At 33.6% G+C, this 23,581-nt stretch overlaps 2 long non-coding RNA genes across 4 annotated transcripts; both read right to left on the bottom strand.

The window, feature by feature from the left end:
• Nucleotides 1-13,158: 13,158 nt before the first annotated feature.
• LOC143564490 (uncharacterized) lies at nucleotides 13,159-16,198 on the bottom strand. Of its 3 annotated transcripts, none has more exons than XR_013140883.1 (4): nucleotides 15,898-16,198; nucleotides 15,764-15,822; nucleotides 13,925-14,572; nucleotides 13,159-13,821 (listed from the first exon to the last, which is right to left on the bottom strand). It is a non-coding gene; the product is annotated as an uncharacterized LOC143564490 (long non-coding RNA). The 3 variants fall into 3 exon arrangements; XR_013140884.1 differs by having other exon boundaries at nucleotides 15,764-15,839; XR_013140882.1 differs by having other exon boundaries at nucleotides 15,764-16,198.
• An 877-nt stretch (nucleotides 16,199-17,075) lies between these two features.
• LOC143564491 (uncharacterized) lies at nucleotides 17,076-20,286 on the bottom strand. Its single transcript, XR_013140885.1, has 3 exons — nucleotides 19,899-20,286; nucleotides 18,577-18,668; nucleotides 17,076-17,240 (listed from the first exon to the last, which is right to left on the bottom strand). It is a non-coding gene; the product is annotated as an uncharacterized LOC143564491 (long non-coding RNA).
• Nucleotides 20,287-23,581: the final 3,295 nt, after the last annotated feature.

A 23,581-nucleotide genomic window follows, 5' to 3' on the forward strand; every position in this document is an offset into this window, starting at 1 on the left:
CTAGTCACGTGATAGCCGATATTCATTCGAGGGCCTATACGGCCTCATTGACCAGTTCTCAACGACCACTACCGCCTCGTTTGATAGGATCACAGGACAGATTGCTGCCTCCGATGCACAGCGGGCAGCTGAATATGCAGAAACGAGGCGAGAGATTGAACGTCTAGGATATCGCATGGACAGGCAGTGGGGACCGTTCGACCCAGATACGGGTAACTGATGATCAGCGGAAACGGTAGGTCGGGTATGGGCATGCATGGGCTGGTTATATTTTCATGACTTTATCATTATGTTTGTTTAAACAATTCACATTCCGTCGTTTACTTGTTTGTTTGTTTGTTGGCTTGGTTGGATACTTTTTATGGCCGGTGGTGCCAAGACACTATATTAGGTACTTATTTATCCCGTTTGGGCAGGGTATGGATGATTCCATACCCAATTTTCAGCAAAATTATGCTTGGTTGTTTGTGGTTGTTTGCAGTTCTACATTATACAGGTACAAAACAAGAAAAAGACGAAAAACAGGGGACGCTCTGTCGAAATTTCGTTTAACCATAGGGAAGTACCTCTTCATTTTAACCCACCATACTTAATTAGAATTTTAATGTTTTTATGAATCTTTTCACATAAGGACAATGTGAGATTCAAGTGTGGGAATGGGAATTACTTGACCAATTGCTGCTCAACTAATTATAAAATTCTCTAAATAACAAATTTTGTAGCAAATAAAGACTATTTTTTATAACAAAACCAAGAGAATAATCCAGAAATTTTTTTTGCAAATAACCAACTAAAAATCTACTATAACCAAAAGGTGAAAAAAATAAAAAGAAGTTTTGTAATACTGAGAATAATTTATGCAAAATATGGCGTTTATACCCAATCCCTCCGTTACTGTGAGATAAACCTCATGCCATATAAATATTTTTTCGGAATATTTGAGTGAGTCATGTTTCGTGTGATTTAGAACTTGTCGCAATTATTCAATTCAAGACCGCACGAAGTGTTGTATAAGGAAGAAGGTAATATCACTACAAACCTCTTAAACCGTTCTCCAAATCACAAAACCCTAAACCAAAACCTTACCACTTTACCCCTCACAAACCGGTAAAATACAACACTGGTCTTTTACTGGCAGACCCTAAAGAACTGGAAATACATTTTCGATTTCAATTTCTTTTGCTGCATACATTTCGCAAAATCTAGGTTGCCTCCAGAACTTAGGGAGAGAGTCTTTCTCTTCAGCAATGAGGTGAGGAAAAAGTGGCGCCAAGACGAACAAAGGCTACCATTTTGTGGAGTTTCCAAAATCGCAATGAAATGAAGAGCAAAAAGATATGAACGATGCTTAGGTTGCAGAAACTGGTCTCGCGAAGGAAGATGTAGAAAAAGTCAAACTCAGTCTCAGCATGAATATACCGAACTAATGAGGGTGGGGGCTATTAGGCTCAAATCCGAATGATCCATTAGAGTTGGGAGTTATGTTCAGAACAGGATTGAGGAAGAACTTATCCACATCCTCGACAAAACGGGTCTTGACGATCTGACCTTAAAAGAGTCACTAGGTTTGTTTTAAAAATATGTGTGTATATATATACACACACATCGAAGACACCGAAGACATCTCAAGATTCCCAAAAACCAACCGAAGTTGTATTTACCATTCCTATCCTCATTAACCTAAACCTTTGAACCATCACAAAACACTAAATCCCTACAAAACCAACCCATATCACCTTCTAATTTGTGCAACCCTTTACAAAAGTGGAGATTTGAAATTGTTACAGTCGTATTTTTCACAGGTCACATTTTGAGTAAGAGTGTTCACATACATACACCACAGGTATGATCAGATATAAAACCGAGTGTGAGTGAACATTGTGAGAACGTGACGTTTTGCATAAACTGAAGCTCATGAAAACAAATCACCCTTTTTATATCACTACATATAGTCTTATGATTTAAGGTTGGTTATTTTGTTCCCATTTTCTCAGAATTCTTTTGGGGAAGATAAAATCTTGGTCCTAACTTGTTATTTTTAGAGAATATTTATAAGTAGCTTGCTTGAGGACAAGCAAGGTTCAAGTGTGGGGGTGTTTGATATATATAAATTTATACATCTTTTAAGCATCAAATAATCTCTAAAAACTGCAACTTCTATCAAATAACATAACACAGAAGGCTACTTATCTTAATAAAATGTAATTTTAGGTAAACCCAAGCCTCAAACGAAGAAACAAGCGAAAAGACGAAGAAAAATGGAAGAAGACACAATTAAAACAATAAACATGCCCTCATGCTTCTTGAAATAAGAAAAGACAAAAATCTACAAGAATTTAAGCACATGTTGATAAAAGCACGGAGTCGTGCCTCTTTGGCCACAGGGCCGTGGTCACCTCCAGATAAATACAAAAAGAATTGAAGCACATGTCAATAAAATCACGGGGGCGTGCCTCTGAAAGCACACCCCCGTGGTGAGTCATCATGTACGATTTGACAACATGCAACTGGGACACGTAGTCACGGGGCCGTGCTCTTTCCTCCAGCCAGCCTATAAATAGAGGCTCTTGTGTCAATTGTGAAGTGTGCTTAAAGAAGAGTTATATACGGTTTTCACTTATAAAAACACTCACATTACACTCATATTGAAGATATAGTGAGGAGTTTGAAGGCTCGGAGGTTACCATCATCATCCATCATCATCAACACCATCATAATCCATCATTAAGAAGGGAGCTTCATCCACATTTAGTTAGATTGTTCTAGTGTATCATGTGTTTGTTATCATTATCTCTCTTTATGTTCATAACAATGCTCATTATGAGCTAAACTCCATTTACCATCTATAATCTATGGAGAAGCTTTGTTTTACTTGATGATTACATGAAACATGTGGTTTAGTTTGGTATAGTACATGGTTATATTGCAATTATCCATTGATGAAGAAATGTTTTATCACTTTAATTCAATACATCAGGGTTGATGATTTTATAATAATTCATGGTAATTCATGTTCTTGGAAACTAGTAATGGTAAAAAGAATACTTTGATACTTTATTCAAGATAAAACATGGATCCTTATGCTGTACATAGAAATGATGAGATATAATCTATGATCTATTTCTCTAGTTTTGATAATTCTGAAATAACATTGTTAACACGATTACTTAGGTTATCATACTAGTTAAAGAAATCATATGTTAATGGAATGTGTACTTTAACCTAATTAAATCAACCAAGGGGAGGTTGTGTGAGTTAACTACAACCACTCGAAGTTGTTAGGGATGGTATTTGAGAAATCGAAGTCATTCCTAATCGTTCTACTACACCAACCTACTTGTCTACTTTAATTGACATTCTCGTGGTAGCATGACATTAGGAAAGGATTGACTTTAAAATGTTCATGTTACTTTCTTTTATGTCATAGAATATGTTCACTTAGAAATGAGGGACTATTCTATCATATATTATTAGGGCAAGTCTATCACATGTTCATTTAATAATCATCAAGGAATAATGGAGTGGGTCCTTGATAGATGGTAAACCTTCGTATAATTGAATTACTCGCTTAGAAACTCTCTTATTGTCACCTATATACTATATATAAATATTCATATTTTATAAAAAGTAAAAAAATCAACCCTAATATGATTAAAACCTCCGATTAAAGTAAAACGATGATTAATTATTAGAAACATTTGTGTCCACGGATCGATACTTGGTTCTTACCAATACTATTCTATATATACGATGGGTTCACTTGCCTATTTTGTGTGTGTTTAGTCTTAGTATAAATCACTTTTATAAATTTAAAACACGATCTTGTGCAAAAACTAAAACTCCATTCTCTTATAAATCTTACTAGCACGCGCAGCACACATCAATGATCAAGCCAAACTCAAACTCTTCTCGGACACTAAACTTATATATATAACTAGATTAATGATCTATAGTACGAGACTTTAGACGTATTCACCTATGTTTTGGTCAGTGTGTCTCACTGATCACGCTTGTAAATGTAACCGTATTTCATAAAATGTAAACAGAACAAAAATAGAAACACAAATAATAAATTAATGTTAACACATGAGGTACAAATTTCTCCTCTTTGGTTTTTGAAAGCTTGAAATCGAGCCATTACATCCTCATCTTTTAGTTTATCAAACTTTTCTCTTCTTTTCTTTTTCGTTTAAAAAAACTGCTAACAAGACTTTGTTTTTTCATCTTTCAAGTTCCGTAATTTTAGAAAAAACAAAATTTAAAATATAAACTCCAAATCAATTCCAATTTATACATAAATCTTAAATCCCTAATCAAATCCAATTTACACTTAAACCTTAAATACCTAATCAAATCTAATTTACACATAAATCTTAAATCCCTAATCAAATTCAATTTACATATAAACCCTAAATCTCTAATCAATTCTAATTTCGAATTTACAGTATCCAAACATCCGATAAGCAATTACAATTTAAATAGAATTTGAATAACACCTAAAATTGAGCAAGTAGAAGTTGAATCTTGGAAGAGGAAACAGCGCCCGGAGGAGGGCAGCAGGGAGATCAGGGGTGGCTGGTTGTGCAACATAGAAGCAGGCGCAGTGGCTGTTTGTTGTATGTAGATGTCCGGCCTAAACCAAACAAGAGGTAATGTGTTTTAATTTGTTTGGGCTTTAAACTAACTATGGATGGACTTTACAATGTATGAACTTTTAATTTTGTTGAACTTTAAAAAAATAGGGATAATGTTATATTTTTCACGGGTAACGAAATTCAAAAACCGACCAAGAAAAAATAACTTTTGTATTATCTACAATAAGTTGAGGGGTGACGGAGGCTACCCCTGGTTCTACACTAGGCCCACCCCGTAACATCGTGACTAATATGATATCTAAATGCATTGTGCACAACTATAACATAATTAGCCATGTGATATAATACAAGATAACCAATATGAATACATTCAAGAGCAGTAAGGCCTCTTCAAGATTTCGAGTGCCCAATACAAGTATTAATAAATTACCCTTATATATATACTAGTTTTTATCTCTTGTAATACGAGGTTTGTTTTACACTTTTCGTTTCTAATGTTTTCGTTTATAATATTGTGAATGTAATTTTTTGAATTTTAGTTTATATATTGTAAAAAGATAATAATATACTTGAACCTATTTTGATTCATTTATGTTGGGTTATGTTCATTTTTGAATTAAACATTGAATGAATTATCAGCTTAATTTTTATATTTGTTCGCATGTGTTCATTTGTTATAATTTGGATATTATTTTGTGAAACTTTTCATATAAGTTAAACTTAAAAGAAAAAATAATCGCTAATGTAACTAAATCCAAGTTGAGAAAATAAATTAGGTTCGATGATGAAAGAGTTTCACAAATGATGTTATAATCCGTTTAAAAGTTATCCGGGTTTGGTGAGACCCATAATCTATTTACTTTTTATTATAATATATTTCTTAATTATAAATATATAATATCTATTGTTAAAGAAATCTAATATTAATTTTAGTATATCCAAACCCTATTTTATAAGATCTGCATATAATATCTTTTGTGAGATTAATTTTTAATTTAATTAAATGTTATAGGCCGTTTAAGGGATATATGTGTTTGAGGAGACTCGTACCCATGAACTCGGGTCAAATGCATGAGAGATCTCCGTTTATAAATAAAGAAATATGGTGGCTTGAGAGGGGTGAGGAGCGACTAGGGAGCTTTTAGAGGTTCGTGTGTGTGTGTCTATATATATACACACACACTAGTTTCATCCTCGCATGTTACGCATGTTACTTTTATTTATTTTTTATTATTGGGAATATATAGTTTATCATGTATAACGTGTTTAAATATTAAAATTAAAGGTAATGATCCGTCGTAATCTTGCTTCATGTAATAAAAGGAAAATTTTAAAAATTAAAAAAAAGCGTTATGTTAAACCTAAGAAGCTTCTTTATTAATCCACAAATGCATAAAAATGTTGCCAGTAAAAAATCTTAATTAATGCATAAATATGCTTCAAGCTTTCGCAAATATTAACTAAATATTATACCTCATTTGTCTCTTCATTATCATTCTTACTATCATCAAATGTTATTATCATGATCACGCTTAACCAAGGTACCATGTAATATATATGAAAACAAAGAAAGTGCAAAAGTTATTATTATGATATTACAGTAACATATGGCAAGAGATACATTGCAAATCCATGATCACATACCATTTACAGTTCCAGCTCTGCACCAAACATTACTCGACATGTTGCTTTGATTTCCCCTTACTGGAATACAAACCATAAAATCAAGATATATCAAAACAAAAAATTACACTGTTAAGTGTAAATCAATCTATACACTGAATCGTAAGGTCCTGCTTGGCAAGTATGATCCGGTCTTATAAACCTTTGTTCAATTATGTATGTGTACGTTCATTTATGTCCATGAACAGTTCATATTGATTTTATATGAACGAACATAAATGAACACGTACATATATATTGGCGTACGAACATATAATCAGTGTGCCAGCCACTTTATTGTAACCGTTTTGAGTTCAATGAGAAATCAACTGTTTTAATAAAAGTATCCCTAAATTATCAAACAAAACCCCGAAAAAGCCACAAAAAAAAAAAAAAAACATGCTAAGCCCACAATTTCTGCAATTCAAGTTCACTCTTCTTACAATCATCCTCACTCTCCTTAAAAATAAATAGAATAATTAGTCAAAACCTATAACAATATATTAGACACGCATAAATAATTAACGGTTCAGAATATTCGATAACAAACAACCATAAAAGAAAAAGGGAACTAATCTCACTTTTCAGTTCTATAATTACCCGCGTATTATAACAAAACAAACGATCTGATTGGTAAAAGTATTGTTCACGCCCAACACAAATTACTATAGCAACATTAAAATATATATATATTGTTGGTGTAACTCTATCATAGTATCTGACTATCAGGTTTCAGGTCATAATATAACCACTCTGTATCATATTTACATCATCAATGTTAAATGTATTCTAATGACAAAATATATGAATATTTTAGGATAAGGGTTGATGTTCATGTGACTTTATATCCATCAAAATACAAATTATCAGTTTATAGGTAAAAAGAATGATAATGGTAAAGATAAATTCACTATGTCAGCGGCTTCCACTTAAGTCCACCCTACTTAAAACAAATCAATCTGTATCGATCTTGAACAAACTGGAACGATTGGGCTTTGATATTATGATGAATTTAGGTACAACTAAAACATATAGTTTCATCTAGTAAAATATGCAATTTTAAACATAAATATATTTTAACATTCTAACAAAGCAGTTAATAAAAATGATAAATAAAAACAGTTTTAGTTATTTGGCCAATGCCTTAGGAATGGTAGATTCACACCCAGCTGAAACACACAAATTATAGTACAAATCTCATTGCAATATCTTCATATGCCAACCTTCTATTTAACATGTTAATAAACATTCCCTAGACTCAAAAATCATGCGATTCACAACAAAACCTATCAAAATCAAAAATCGGTATTAATACCTCGATACAATTACAGTGCATGCGTTTACTGAATCAACGATTCAAACATGATTTATTTTAATATCAGCAACAGGTTCTGCAATTAGTAGTTTGTAATATCATTAAAACAAAAGGTTAAAACCATTATTTGTAAATCATACTAAAACAAAACTCCCAGATATATTAAACCCGCACTCAGAAGTCTAATCCAAACCAATTGAAACATCACCCAAATCAACTTATTTGTAAATAATACTGTAAATTAAGATTAAATCAATGCCTTGCACTAACCTAAAGCGAAAAAGAGTATTGAAGAGTTGCTTCAATTTCGAGATGAAAGTTGTTAAAATCCTCTAAATTAATCCCTAATTGACCAGCTAGCACCTAATTGAGAAGAAAAGTAAAATAAAACTACGATAAGTACGATCTAACATAAATTAACTTTGATTCCGGAACGCCGATTCAATCTCCAATTACCTAGTTACGGACAACGTGATTATAATCAGTTTGCGATTAGAGATTGTTATTGGGGATTAGGGTTTTAAATCATCAACGACGAACAAGAGCGCAAGATGAGAGCGATAAGTGGTGGTGAGCAAGGGGATTGAATCGTCAGAGGAAGATGATGGCAATTGTGATGGTGGAGTTGTTATTTTAGTATATAACATCGTTAGATGTTGAAATGTTTGATATTTGAGATGTTATGACCCGTGTGAGAGGAAGCGGATTAAACCAGGCTAAATCAACGAGAGTTCTCCATTTACTGTCTAAGCACTCTGGTGGCTTTAGAAATGGTGGGGAGCGACGTGAGAGCGACATGTAGGATTTTATGATAGGCAATTATTTAGATAGTTAGATATATATATATATACTGGTAGGTACCTGCGCGATGCGACGGAGGCGACAAGTTTCGTTTATGTTTAAAATCACACGCGACGAGGTTTTCGCGTGTACATTTACAATCTGCTCACTATTAATGTGCTACAAAGCAACTATAAACCTCAAGAAATGTACAAAATATTCTACCCGACTGCAACACCAAGATTTCCTAATTTTTAATTATGACTTGATTCCGCCTCATACGACTCGGGTAACTATTGAAAAGGAGAATAAAAATGTCAAAGTTGGACGTCAAGATTTAGTTCTTGATTGTTTACTAAAATTCCATATTTTCTAAACAAAATGTCATTTTTGCCATTGTCTCATATAACCGCTCCTTTCCCATTAACTTCAATAAGCACCATGCCATATACAAGTGTTGCCCCACCTTAGACGTGCACAAATCAGGTTCACCTTGAAAACCCGAACCGGTTTTTTTCACACCGGGTAGAAAATGACACCGGTTCCAGTCAGGAACCGGTTCGGTTCCCGACCCGAACCGATGCCCAGAAATGCAAACCTTTAGGAACCGGGTAGGGTTGGAACCGGGACCGGTTATTACGTAAAAACCGGTTCCACCGGTTTTTTTTTAAATTCAAACATTATAGCCGTTAGAAACCGGTTCCAACGGCTATATAGCCGTTTTTAACCGTTGGAACCGGTTTTATTACTATATTTAGCTAATTTTCATTCTATAAATATCAATGTATGAGTGTGTACTTGTTAAACCACTTCCAAAACTATAAAACACACTCCAAAACACAATTAAGCTTAAACCGACAACAAATGACAACTAATGACGACGTTGTTATGGTTATCGAAACAACAAGATGTTCCGATGTTTGGGTTCATTACGATTTGTGTCTAATGACCGACTCACATGAGATGGCACGTTGCAAATATTTCTCGAAGTTTCTTAAAGCAGGGTCCAATTCGACATTACGAAAACATACGAATAAGTATTGTCGAGAGAAAAGAAGTTTGGATGCTAAAAAAGTGGAAGTGGGAGAATCGCCCGGCTCTACAACCCAAAAATAAGTATTCCCGAATTAAAACGACGGACTTTGTTTTTTAAGTTTTAGTTGTTATGTTTAGTATCGTTTATATTTTAATAATTTTTGTAATAGTTATTGTTTAAATAAATAATGTTCGTCGTTATTAAAAAAGTAACAAAAAATTAATCACGGGTAACAAAAGTAATTATAATTAAACAAATCAAAACTAAATATTAGTTGAAAAAGTTACAAATAATTTTACTAAAACAAATAAAAAACACAAATTACAACTCTTCTTCGTCTTCATTCTCGTCTTCACCCTCGTCTTCGTTATCGGAAGAAACTCCGTCCTCCGCCTCCTCATCATGAATATGACGCTCTACTGGTATTTCGTCTTCAAAGTTCGCCTTGTGTAGTACACGATCCACCGCATCCAAATGGTCCTTTAGGCAAATGCAAACCTCTAGAAACTCGGGAGTTAATTTTGTTCTTCGCATAGATAACACCCTCCCACTATGAGAAAAAACCGATTCGAAAGCAACCGTTGAGACTTGTACGTAAGCAAATCACGAGCCATGGCGGATAGAATGGGAAATTCATTTTGTTTACCTTTTCACCAAGCCAACAAATCAATATTGCGAATTTCGTCGACCGTTGCGCCCTCAACATAGTTTGCTCCACTATATCGACCAAGTTCGCTAGTTGATGTGTTTCCTCTTTGCTTCTTAGATGGCGATTCACGAATCCCATTCATCAAGTTTATAAGTGGCTCATTGCACGGCCTACTAGTTGTTTTTTTCACAAAAGACGATCTCGTGCTTGGACCATACATTTGAAAATAATGGTCATAAAGGTCTTGAAGGTTTTTGTTGAACTTTTCCTTCGCTTCCGTTGACAACTTCGGGTCGATCTCGTGCATACCTAAGTTGTCGAATATTTCTTCAATCGTTGTCTCAACCCCATTAACATTCCAATAGGGGTTTAATGCGGCGGCACAAGTAACCGGCGGTATGTTTTCAAAATATTTTATGAACTTTTCCTTCATCACCGCAACAATATTCTTGAAGAGTTTGTTCTTCTCCGCAAAGCTTTTAAAAACACAAGACATATAGTACAATTCTTGCAAAACCCAACAACTAGTAGGGTAATAGACTCCCGATAATTTTGTTGTTGACTTTTTGAACACGTCAAGATACTCCAACAAATAACCGACTGGACCCAAACACTTTCCGGAAACATATCGGCCTCGCGTTCTTCAACAAGATTGTTATGAAAAGCTTGTAAAGTTTGGCGTTGGGCAAAAGCACACTTTAGCATATGACAAGTTGAGTTCCAACGGGTTGGAACATCCTAATTCGGCCCAAATACTTTCTTTCAACCGACTTGCAATAGTTCTTATATTCAAGATGTCTTCTTTTACCACTTTTGAAGACATTTTGTAACATAAGTCTAAAGAATTTTAAATCGTCACAAATGTTTTCATTGTCAAGACCTTTTTGAACAACCAAGTTGATGATATGTGCAACACATCGAACATGAAAAAAATCCCCGAAACAAGGCGGTGAATATTTAATGATAAATTTTTCGGCCTCCTTAGTATTGTTTGAAGCGTTGTCAAACGAAATCGAAAATATTTTATTTCTCAAGTTGTAAGTCGTTATAACTTCATCAAGTAATTCAAACAATTTTTTGACGGTATGTGGGAACGGGAAGTTTTCAAAAGCGATGGTGCGTTTCATCAATTGCCATGTCACCGGATCAACCCAATGAGCGGTGACACATATGTATGATTCGGGCAACCCTCGTTGAATAACGAACTTTGCCATTCTATCTTGAACTTGAGTCGTGTTGTAACGAAATAGTGTACCATCTTTACCCAAGTCAATTTGATCGGTCGCGCCAATCCCTTTCAACGCCTTGCAATATGGCTTCTCGATGTGCTTTCTCAAAGTAGAGTTGGAATTGTGCTTTAATAGTGAACCACATAGTTTGCAACGAGCCTTTTGATAACCTTCATCATCCACAATCAAATCCCAATTCTTCCATATGTCTTCGTTGCAGTTATGGTTGACTACCGTAACAACCCTTGGGTCCTCCGTAGCAGAAACGGGGGCAACAAAAACACTCTTCTTAGCCTTCTTGTTAGTTTTTTTGATGGGTGCTATAATAATATTTAGTTGGATGGTCGGGTAACGGAACGGGTTTGCTAAAAGAGTAGTATTTTAGTTTGTTTTTGAGTTTGGTGGTGAAACAAGTAATGGAAAACAACTTATATATAGTTTTTGGGCTACAAGAACCGGTTCCAACGGCTATATTACCTTTGGAACCGGTTCCAACGGCTATTATTTGTCTCAAAATCCGGTTCCAACGGCTATATTACCGTTGGAACGGGTTACAACGGCTATTTTGTGTCTCCAAAACCGGTTACACCGGCTATATTACCGTTGGAACCGGTTCCAACGGCTAGTTTGACCTGTGTTTGACTTTTCAAAAAAAACCCTTCGGAACCGATTTTTTCGGGTAGGAACCGAACCGGTTACAATTAGGAACCGGGTAGGAACCGATGGGGACATACAAATAGGAGAACTGGGTACGATTTTCGGGTACAAAAATACCCAAACCGGGTACTGGGCCAACCGGGTAGGAACTGGAACCGGTTCCGGTTCGGTTCCACCAGTTAGGTTCCGGAACCGGTTTTTTTGTGCACGTCTACCCCACCTGTAGCAAACAGAATAATATTTGTTTAGAAACTATCCGATACAATTAGGCTGCAAAACAGGCTAGCATCAACACGGTGAAAACAGGGCCACGTCAGCATGGTGAAACAAATAATAAATAAATTCTAGGAGTGTCAAAACAGAATCACAATAAAATTATTATCAAATAAATAAATTTATATACATAAGTTAGAATACCATTAGTGCATTAATGCGGTGTTGAGCTGGCAAATAAAAACAAGTGAACAAAATAGCTTGTGTGCATACTCATTCCATGTAAACTTCAAACAGTCACTTGTTATAGTCATCGCTCTTATTTAGTGCAAGGCGGAACGTGTATCAATGAAAATTATGACAGCAGCTTGCTGCAATGATATTACATTAGTAAATATTATATACACAAAAAGAGATAAAAAGCATATCTATGAAACTTATAAAAACCTTACTTTGGGCGTTTCTTGATCGTACTAAATCTTGATTCAGAGCAATAATAAAGCCATCTTCATCAACTACCACCTTGTTTCTTCTACCATCAACATCATGAGCTCCCCAAGCAAAGCATTAAAAAAGACAAACTAAATAAGAAAAAAACTTGTTTAGATTAAGATATGGATAAATGTATCTTTGCAAGCAACTATTCACTTAATATATGTAACAATATATAAGAGCAAATGCCAAAATATTATGTGCAATTCTAAACTTTTATTGCATAAGTGTGTCTCGGCCATAATACTTTTACATGATTATGTAGGGATGAGCAAAATCGGTACCGGTACCGATACCAAAGTTTTAAGTTTTAGGAGCGGTACGGTACGGTTCGGTACCGGTATTTCCCGATTTCTTACCCTCGGTACCGATAATATCCCGGTACCGAACAGAATATTTCGTTACCGGTACCGGTACCAATAATTTCCGATTTTCAGGATCGGTATTTTCGGTACCGGTACAGTACCATGTTCATCCCTATGACTATGTTAAATAATAATAATACAGTCATTTTGGAATGAATATAGGTTGTAGTAAATTAAATATTTTAACCAAATAATAATACCTATCGTATAATATAGATAGCATGTACTCTCGTAGTCAATTTAGTGAAGGAGGTAATTGTGACATCTTCTGATTCAATACAACAAGCTGCAAAATCAAAAGACAGTTGTGAGCATGATGCTTTAGACAGAGCATGGGCTACTCAGATTTGGTTTTTAACTATTTATTACATCTTCACCAAACAGAACTCATATTTGGCTAGAAATAAAAGTAATCCCGTTTGTTTATTGTTTGTGTTCAATAGTTTGTTCGTTTTAAGTTAAACAAACACACATCAACATGCCCAATTCATGTCCGTTTGTTTCATTTACAAGCCAATAATTTTTCATAAAAATAAAAATACTCCAAAAGTAGGTTGTTTTGTTTACTTAAAAAAAATTGAAAATATTAGATTAACCAAAATTATTCCTATGTGCAAGTGTGAAACTTAATTTGTTGAATATCACAAAATGTTTACTATGTTGAAATGTCAAAACTCAAAAGAGTTAAAGAACACAAAGATATATTATTACGTTATTCTTAAAGCTTTCATAACTTTAAAATATGCATATATTGAAGCAATTTACCAGCCCTCTGCTATATCAAGCCCATCCAAATTTTGCCTTGTCCAGTTTGATCAAATCACCACCCTAATAAACAAAAGTCAAGATTAAAGGTTAGTCTAGTGATTAAAGATTTAACAAACTTGCATATAAACTTAATTAGCCATAAGAAACCTATAATATGCCTTACCACATGCAATATGAAGAACTGCATCCTCCACTTTTTCATAAAGTTAACACTTTAATCTGCCCATTTGAAAAATAAAGCATAAATATCAAATCAAATATACAACAATGTAAGTCTTCATCCATACACTCAACTTTATTTACATCGGAATTGATATTTACAATGTATAAAAATAGTAAACAAAGTGATTTACAAATGACTAAAGCAAATAAACAGCATTAACAGAGGATTTGATCAAATACAATAATAATTGAATCAAACTGCAAATTAGATCATCGGGTTTACCTACATGTCAATATGTATATAGTTGGACTTCGATATCTTGAAGAAGACATCCCACTTACAAGTGATACAATGGGTCATGTAGAATCTTCTAATGGTTTAGAAAAATACATTAGTAGCAACTAATCCCCCTTTTCTATGTCGGCTGCATACATAAAGGAAACGCGGTGTATTTAAAATTTTTGTTGATACATGTAATAAGCGACATAGCAAAAATTAAACAAATGTATAAAGCTTTAACCATTACTACCAAAGATGATACAATACTTAAGACACAATATCTGCAAGTATGCTATGATTGATGTTCATATGCTTAAAAAATGAGTTGATTTGTTTAACATGGGCAGGTCAGGTCATGCAGGTAACGACCTAATGGACCGAAACGAAAGCAATGACATAAAGTTAATAATGTCATTACAGAATCATAAGCCCGAAGACATGACTCGCCCTAATAATAAATTAGTACCAAATAGAAATAATCATAATCAACTCTTAAATAAATATGCCCGTAACAATCATGGGATGATCAGCCTAAAGAAAGCAAGCGAGTTGGTTCAATTTTTGCATCTGGTTTGGTTTCGGTTGTTTTAGGTTTTGTTTTGGTTCGGTTGTAGTTTCTTTTTTGTTGAAGTTTGATTGCCTTTGGTTTCAGTTTAGTTGCATCTAACCAAATTCGTATATTAAGCTGCAAAATTGTGTTGTTTTTCAGCTTTAAATCAAACCTTTCTATACCAAATAAAAAAAATACCAATTGTATTCTAACAGTTTTTAGTTTGGGTTCAGATTTAATTTTTTCAATTTTAGCCTTATGGTTTTTGGTTTCAGTTCGGATTAAGTTTTTTCGGTTAAATTTTTTCAGGTTTTGGTTTCACTTTGGATTTACTTTATTTGGTTATTGGTAACGATTCGGTTTCAAATTTTTTGGTTTTCTTTTTTCGTTTCGTTTTTTTTTGGTTTTTGGTTATGTTTCGGTCTAATATTTTGGTTGTTGGTTTCGTTTCATTTTGGTTTCTGGTCTTTTAGGTTCGTTTCAGTTATTCGGATTTTTTAGTTTCGGTTTGTTTCAGTTTATTCTTTATCTTTAGTTTCGGTTCAGTTTGAGTTTATTCATTCGAGTTTGGTTTCGGTGTTCTAGGTTTTTTTTGTTCGATTCAGTTTCAGTTTAATCGGTTTTGGTTTCGGTTCGGTTGTTTTAAATCAGATTCATATATTATGCTGGAAAATGGTGTTGTTTTTCAGCTTTAAATCAAACCTTAGTATAAAAAAAATACCCGCTGTACCTTGTATAGGCGTAAGCAGTCAAACTCATGACAATATTATATATAATTCATAAAGATCTAATTAAAAAGGATACAATGAAAATTCCACTTGTGATAAGTACTCTTTATCTTGTGTAATTCATTGTTCTGCATAATAGTTCAGCAAAACTCTTATGACACATAAGAACTATGATGGGTAAAAAATATGAACATTAATAATTTAAGAAGCAACAATCTTATTTTCTAAATGAACGCAAAACAACAGAAGTTCAGAACCCAAATCATAATGCTAAAAATATACCTTAGATGGGAATGGGAAGTTGAAGACGGTGAATGAAGCCAGAGGATTCCAACTTAGACCTGTTACATTCAAAGACCTACATGAAATTTTAACAGCTTAGACCATTACCAAATGTAATCAAACCAAAAACATACCTCTCGAAATCCCGAACAGAACTCTAGGCTGACGGTTCCTCCCCCTTTTTCCAATTTAACCCAAACAGAGTGCAATACATGAACTATTTGATCCATTGTTACTCCCATTCTACGATTTCAGGTGTAAATCTCATGGTTTGAAGGCTTGGGTGCATTTAGGGTTTTTTGTGGTGCTCATTTCTCTATGCTACTCTCTCTGCCCTGTATTATGTGTGAGATTTTAGGTTTTGAAATTTGAATTCTGGATGAAAGACCGCGTTTTCAACTTTGAGGTTTCAGGTGCTTAAGACACTGGTACATCATGCTTAGATAGGCTGTACCTCTTAATTTTAAGAGATTATTGGTCAAATTACTAATATGCCCATCCTATATGCATTTTAATATTATATATATATACTAGGTTAGGTACCCGTGTGATACACGGGTTGAACAATATTAACTTTATAAATAACTGAAAGATAAGTGAAATAAATAAAAAAGTAAAGTTACAATTATAATTCACAAACATATAAATAATTCTTAAATCTCTAAAGATTTCATTGTATACGACATTTATATTTTCTATAGTCCCACGTACGTATTACACGAGGTAAATAATGAAAACGATATATATCAAAATTTGTAAATACTTATTATAAATTAGATTACAAGTTATATATAATAAGGAAAATGACGTGGATGTAATACCTAAATTTTAAAATGTTCAAAAACCTAAATAGAGACCACAAGAAAAAATGTTTTTAGTAAAAAATTCATCCTTTTCAAAGTGTATGTAAACTTTCATATCAAGATTATATAGGGTAGTGGTTATATCAAAAGCTAACACCTCAAAATTCTCAAGAAGAATGCGTATTGTTAAATTCAACTATTTGTAACTAAAAATTTACATTAACTGTGAAGTAACCATATTGATTTTGAAATGCGAACTTTGGTAATTTTGACTCAGAAATCAAACATACATGAAGTCATTATGAGGCAAAAAGTCAATTTGATCCCAAAAAAACCATACTGATTTTGAAATGTGATTTATTACCATAATAAATATGAGCATAAGAAAATAATATGACTAAAAGTCAACTACAACAACAAATTTAAAAAACATATCTAAATTAGTAATGGAGAATCTGGTTAAAAATATAACATGTAATATAACATTTTAGAGTATGTGAATAGTAACTTATATCACAGATTATACACAAATACTGTAATATCTGTAAAACTTTGATTAGCAGACTCGTTAAAAGAAAATAGTAAACATCGTACCAACAATTATCACATGAATGCCTTCTCTAATAGAAACCTTTTGGGTCATTAAATGTGTCCTTACATCTCCAAAGACAATGCTGAAAGAGAGATAATCAATGTTTTAAAAACCGGTTTTTTACTCGTACCGTATTGAGCTAAAAAACGGTACAACCGGTTGAACCGGGTTATACCAGGAGGTTCAACCGGTTGAATAGTTTACCTTAAAGTTTCCTATAAATGCAACTTCAACTTCAAAAATAACTTAAAAGTAAATGATTTCATAACAAAAAATCCTTATTAAAAAATAATACAAATGCACTCAATTTTAAAAAAATAGTCATAAATTTTACACATTTAAATATTAATTGTTAGGTTAAAAATAACTTTGAAGAATATATGGCGCAAATATCAAAAATTTCTCGGGCATAAAACCGGTTTACCGGAAAAAAACCGGTATTTTAGAAAAAAACCGCCGGTATGATGTTCTAGAAAACCGGCCAAAAATACCGGACTCAAAATGCCGGTCTGCTGTGCGAAATCCGGTTTAACCGGTTCAACCGGCCGGTTTAAACCGGTTTTTAAAACACTGGAGATAATAGACATCAGTTTATACATATTTTATTACATTAAACTAAGCAGTGAAAAATTAATTACAACAACATGATACATGTACACTAAATACTTTTAAATGAAAAAAAACGGTGATCAAGTTATTTAAAATAAGCAAATGGATGGATACATAATGAATAGCAAAGTAAGCCAACATTACCATAATAAACATGAGCATATGAAAATAGTATGACTAAAAGTCAACTAAATAAGCGTGAACCTGAAGCTGCAAATTGGCCATATCTTTCTTTGCTTAGTTTTTTGAATTAATAGCCATTACACTTTTAAGAATAGCAAGAAAAAAATAAGTTTTAACTTGCAACATTATAGATATGGCAGTTGATAGTTATTTATATGTTAGGTATTGTAGTTGATCTCTTTGTATATAAAGATAATACAATTACAATAATTTTATGTAATAGGTAATTTCAATTATGAGAACTTAAGAAATATATTATAGTTTTACGAACTATATTCTTTTCATCATTCACTGTGTGTAAGACGCATGCTTCTATCCTATTTTCATTAATGACGACACTCGCATAAGTATAAAAATATGTATACATAGATTAATAAACATCCACAAAAGCTACAATAATCATTGCTCACATGCGCTCTAAGTTTTCTTATAATTTGCTATTATTAAAAGTAATGATAGGATTCCTTTTCTATAAACCAAAATTGTCACTGTCCCATTGAGATTTGTATTGATATTGAAAACTATACAAAAGCAGACCATTTCAAAGACATCCTAAGTTATTTAAGTGTCATGAAAGAATATATACATCAATAAAACACGATTACAAAAAAATGCAGAAGACATACCCTGGAGTTTAATCTGCTTCCAGAAATCCATTGTTTTATAGGTGTATAATTGCTTCTTTCCAGCAAGAGTTGTCAACATATCGTTATCCAATCTAACAAAGTCCATAGCATGTGTCATGTTAATAGAGATTATAATGGTATAGAGTTGAAAAATGCATGTAATATACTACTGTTACATAAAAAAATATACAAAGATCTTACTCTGTCACCAATCAAAGGACCTCAAAGCTGGATAAAGTTTGCAGGTTAGCTGCAAGAATTTTGAAAGTTGTAACTGCTATTATTATTAGATATATATACACACACACACAAATTCAAAAATATTAATGTAGATCCTCATCCTATATATATATAACACCTTTGTCTTCACGATAGCACATATCTCGAATGACATTAAGTATTTCTGCTGTTAATATGTAAACACAACAGTTCATTAAATTACTTACCTACATTAATCCTTGAAAAGAGCTATAAGAAAACGCAACAGAGAGACTACTTCAATGAAACTGACCAATTCTTTCTAAAGTGACTAATTTTTACAAAACTATCAGGTTTCTTTGCGTAATGTAAAAGTTCCTTGTTAGCTGAATGAGCAACTACTTCACCAAACTCGCTAGCCGACTAACAGAAACATTCTCAAAAAGTTTTGCAACAGCAAAAATTAATCTCAAAAGTTGCAGTATTATTAAGATAATGAGAAAGAATTACAAAGTGAACAGTAATAATACAAAAAAGTATAGAACACTTGGTGTGATACACGAAGAGATATCAAAGTGAACAGTAATAATACAAAAAGTATAGAATTAACAATGTTCCAGTTTTCATTGATCAGTCATGATACACGAAGTAAAGAATTAGCGATCTCATACATAAGAAAATCATGATTATGATCATTTGCATCTTAATAAATAAAGGACCTAATATTTACCATACATATATATCTCTACACATGTTAATGTCACATTTTTTATTTAAATCTCATAGTTTTTTCATAGTGGCATTTTATCGAACACTTGGTGTGCCTCAAACTTTAATGTAGACATGTTCGAAGCTAATGTTATAAATTCCATTACAAACACATGTGATCCAACTCAACAAGTTTAATCTCTAAAATACAAAGGCATATAAGATGAATTAAATTCCTTAACAATCAAATTTAACTACTCTCTTCGAGTAATACCCTAAACTGAAATGAACAACCAAAAACACCAACATTTATCATATAGAAAATGAAATCGATATAGACTAACTGTAATTGCAAATTGAATAACTTATGAAAATGATGAGAGATGATAGTCTGATGTTCGTATGAAATCGAATACCTTAAACCGTCGAATATAGAGCTGGAGAAATCAACGAATTTGAATAAGAGAAACCATAAATCGTCGTTCATTTATTGAACATGGTGGCTAGATTTATCCCCAAACTGAATACCTTAAGCCATCAATTGACCACCATCCATCGATTCACCATATTACAACATCGATTTTAAACCGGCTATAAAGAATCAGAAGGGGGGGGGGGGGTCAATTAGGGATTAGAGATGAAGAACACTGGGTAATTGTGGAAAGGGGGTCGGAGATAATGATTTTGTAATATGAAACACCCGTGTAAATTATTAGATTAAACCCTGAATAAAGATATGGGCGGGAAAAAATTGATTGAGAAGAGGACACGTGTCTAATTACTGATTCCTTTATTAGAGAGAGGAGATATATATAATTAAAATTGATTGTTCATTACTAAACCCATACCAAAATTAGTCTTAGATGATGACTGACTCTGAGCCATGTATAAGGTCTAAGACGGCTTTGGCAAAGACATCATATAGTTATCTGAAAACACGTATATTATCTATGTACGGGTATACCTTCAAATATAGGAACATGATTGAGTGATGAAATAAGCAATCTTGCATACTATAACAAAAGAAACATATTAATATAATATAATAATGAGTCAATTATCAACTCTAGTCACTTTTAAACTCTTTTATAGTTCTAGTTTCCAATATATATTTGGTAAATTACATCTTGTTTTATCTTATGATTAGAGTATCAAGTGTATATGGGATGGTGGTGTTGCTGCCTTTCATAAGGTTTTTAAGATCATGTGTAGTGGAATAAGTCTTTATGGGGGGCGTTGTACGACATGTGGCATCACATCACCATAAAGGGTATACAAAAAAAACATGTATAGTCGATGAAGTTCCTCCCAATCATACCCAATTATTATTATTTTTAATAAAAATAAAAATAAACACATGTCATTAAATAAAAACAAAAAAAGAAAATTACACTAAAAATAAAACAAATACCTAAAAAATACATCAAAAATAAAGGAAGTACCTAAAAAAACAAATACCTAAAATAAAATATTTAATCTTCTTTATCGAGCCCATATTTTTTATTTTTTTATAATTTTATCCCTTTTGATTTCGGCTAGCCTTTGGACATTGCTGGTAAGTAGGGTGAAGTTTTTTTTTCAAAAAAAGCGAAATCTTTGTCTATTTGTAGGTCTTTCAATATCTCGGTGAACTCGTTATTGGCTTGAGAATTTTGTTGCAACAACTGATAACATTGGCTCCCAAGGTCGTGTATGTCGGCGAGTCGACGGCTCATTTCGTTGAATTCTTCTCTTATTTCAGCGCTCGCATCCGCCGACGACGAATCCTTTACCTCTTCCCCGACTTCTTCTACTGCCAGGTCGAGGCAACTACTCATACTCATTCTCGTGATCACCAACTTCTACTATGTTTAAGTTGAAATTTCGAATATCGGATTGTGTCGTTTTCTGGATCAACCAATGACGAGGTTTTCAACCTTTTGGCCACTGGCCTACTTCCGAGCCCAGCGGATTGTGTCGTCTCATGTTACCGTTTGACAACGATCAAAACCCACAGCCAATCAGATTTCAGCATAGCAGCGTTATGTGGGAAACGCCATACCAACAAATCAGACGATAGCGCCGAAGGGGGGCGGCGTGCGAGGGGTTATAGAGGCGCTTTGAATGGGCTAAGGCGTCCACTACGACTGGTCAAAGTGTAAGCTTTGCTTGAAAATCACGACCCCCCCCCCCCCCCACCAAACTTTTTGTTAAGCCTTCCAATCATCAATCATCATTGGGAACAAAAATCATGGCATCTACGATGTCAGACGACTCTATCTCCTCCCTCGTTCATTTTTTCACTCCTCCTTTGCTCCTCTCTCATACTCCCCTCACAAAACCCAGGTGAAAGGCTCGGATCTTGTTTGGAATTCTGGACGTGATGCCACATCTCTTTCCCATGTTGGATCAGGACACCCAATATTCTTGGTGTTGTTGTCACCCTCTATTTAATTAAGTAAAGTTGAATTTTAATAGTCTCACCTTTGTGCGTTTAGCCAATAATAATCTCAACTGGATTCCTGTTGACGGTCCCACCTTTTAAATTTCTTTTTTCTCCTTGGACATCCATTACAAAAAACTTAGCAATGTTTAATTTTATCCGATTTAATTTTGATGTTATAAAAGTTTTTGATCGAAAGGGCGATACGATTTTGATTGGCTACGTTTATTTTTTTTTCTTCGACAACTTGATTTTTGTTAACCGGAAGCTCAAACATCTGAATTGAAACACCGTTAAGTTTTCTTTAATGGAGGTTCAGTGAGATTTTTTTTAAAGGTGGAACCATCAGCAATGATAATTCTAGTTGAGATTATTATTGGCAAACGACAAAAAAGGGGGATTTATAAAATGCAATTTTCGTTTTATTAATCTTAATATGCACGTTTATTGTTGTATGGAACGAGAAAAGTTCATAATTAGACTACACTTATTAAGTTAAGTTTGGCAATCCAATGCTAAATCAAATAAGAGAGATGACTAATTAAAAGAAAGATAATCTTTGAATCATTTAGCATGTCTCAAAAACTTAATTATTAAAAGATTTTATGTGTTAGATATAACCAAACATATTATAAATAACCGCTTAATAAATCATTAAAAAACTACTAAATGATTCCTATCACACTTTCAGGTATATTGAATCAAAGTAAATTAAAACAAATACAATGTGAGAACCAAATTAGAAGACTTTTGTTTCATGTATCTTTCTAGTATATAAAATAGGTGTGTTCGGTCAAGGAAGGAACAGTGTTTCCTTATTTAAATCCAGCTTTATGTTTTGTATTTCTTTTCTATTTTTTCCCTCTTTAAGACGTTAGAAAAAGAAAAGTCTGAAAAACCCGGGTGTCCCCCACCGCCGTCCAGTCCACCGGAACCCCAGACTTTTCTCCACAAACACTTTAACCAATAATAATATCCTTCCGTACGTCAATCTCTTTACTAATTCAGATTTACTTGTTAAGAAGAAGAAGAAGTGTGTGCACATTTGAAGTGTTAAGATGCAGCAGCTGGAGGAGGATTGGTATGATAATAACAATTCAAATTCAGCCTGGAGATCCAGATCTAAACGTCTCTACACCCGTTTCTCCGACAGGATCTGGCTCTCGGGCGTCGTAACGGCCACTTCCAGATCCTCTGTTCGACTCCTCTTCTTCTTCTTCTTCATCATCTTCATGCTCGCAGCCGCCTTCCTATCCACTCGACTCACCCTTCCGGTAACTAACCTTCCTTATCAAATTCATTCGCTTTTATTTTCTATTAATTTGCTTTCAAATAAATAAATCATGAATATGAAAACGCCAAAGTATGAAACGGCGTCGTCTCATTCATTTCATTTCATTTCCTTCCCTTGGGAGAATAATAATATTAATAAAAAACCATGTACGTTGCATCCGCCGTGACGTTCGCACAACGCACACTTTATTTCTCTCTGTTTATTCTTGATACGTGTACTCCTCAGCTCAGGCGGGACCCACCTCAATTTCTGCTACCTGCTAATTTGTCGCTTCTACATTCAAAATATTTGTGTCAATAATTGTTAGTTAGGCTATGTAATTAAAAGGTACGAATTTTATCAAATCAAGGTTTAATTTGTTAATGCTTCTTCATCATCATAAA

This window comes from Bidens hawaiensis, unplaced genomic scaffold (genome assembly GCF_021521415.1).
Source record: "Bidens hawaiensis isolate Kalapana, Puna unplaced genomic scaffold, B.hawaiensis_p1.1 tig00022007_1, whole genome shotgun sequence".
Classification (NCBI taxonomy): Eukaryota; Viridiplantae; Streptophyta; class Magnoliopsida; order Asterales; family Asteraceae; genus Bidens; species Bidens hawaiensis.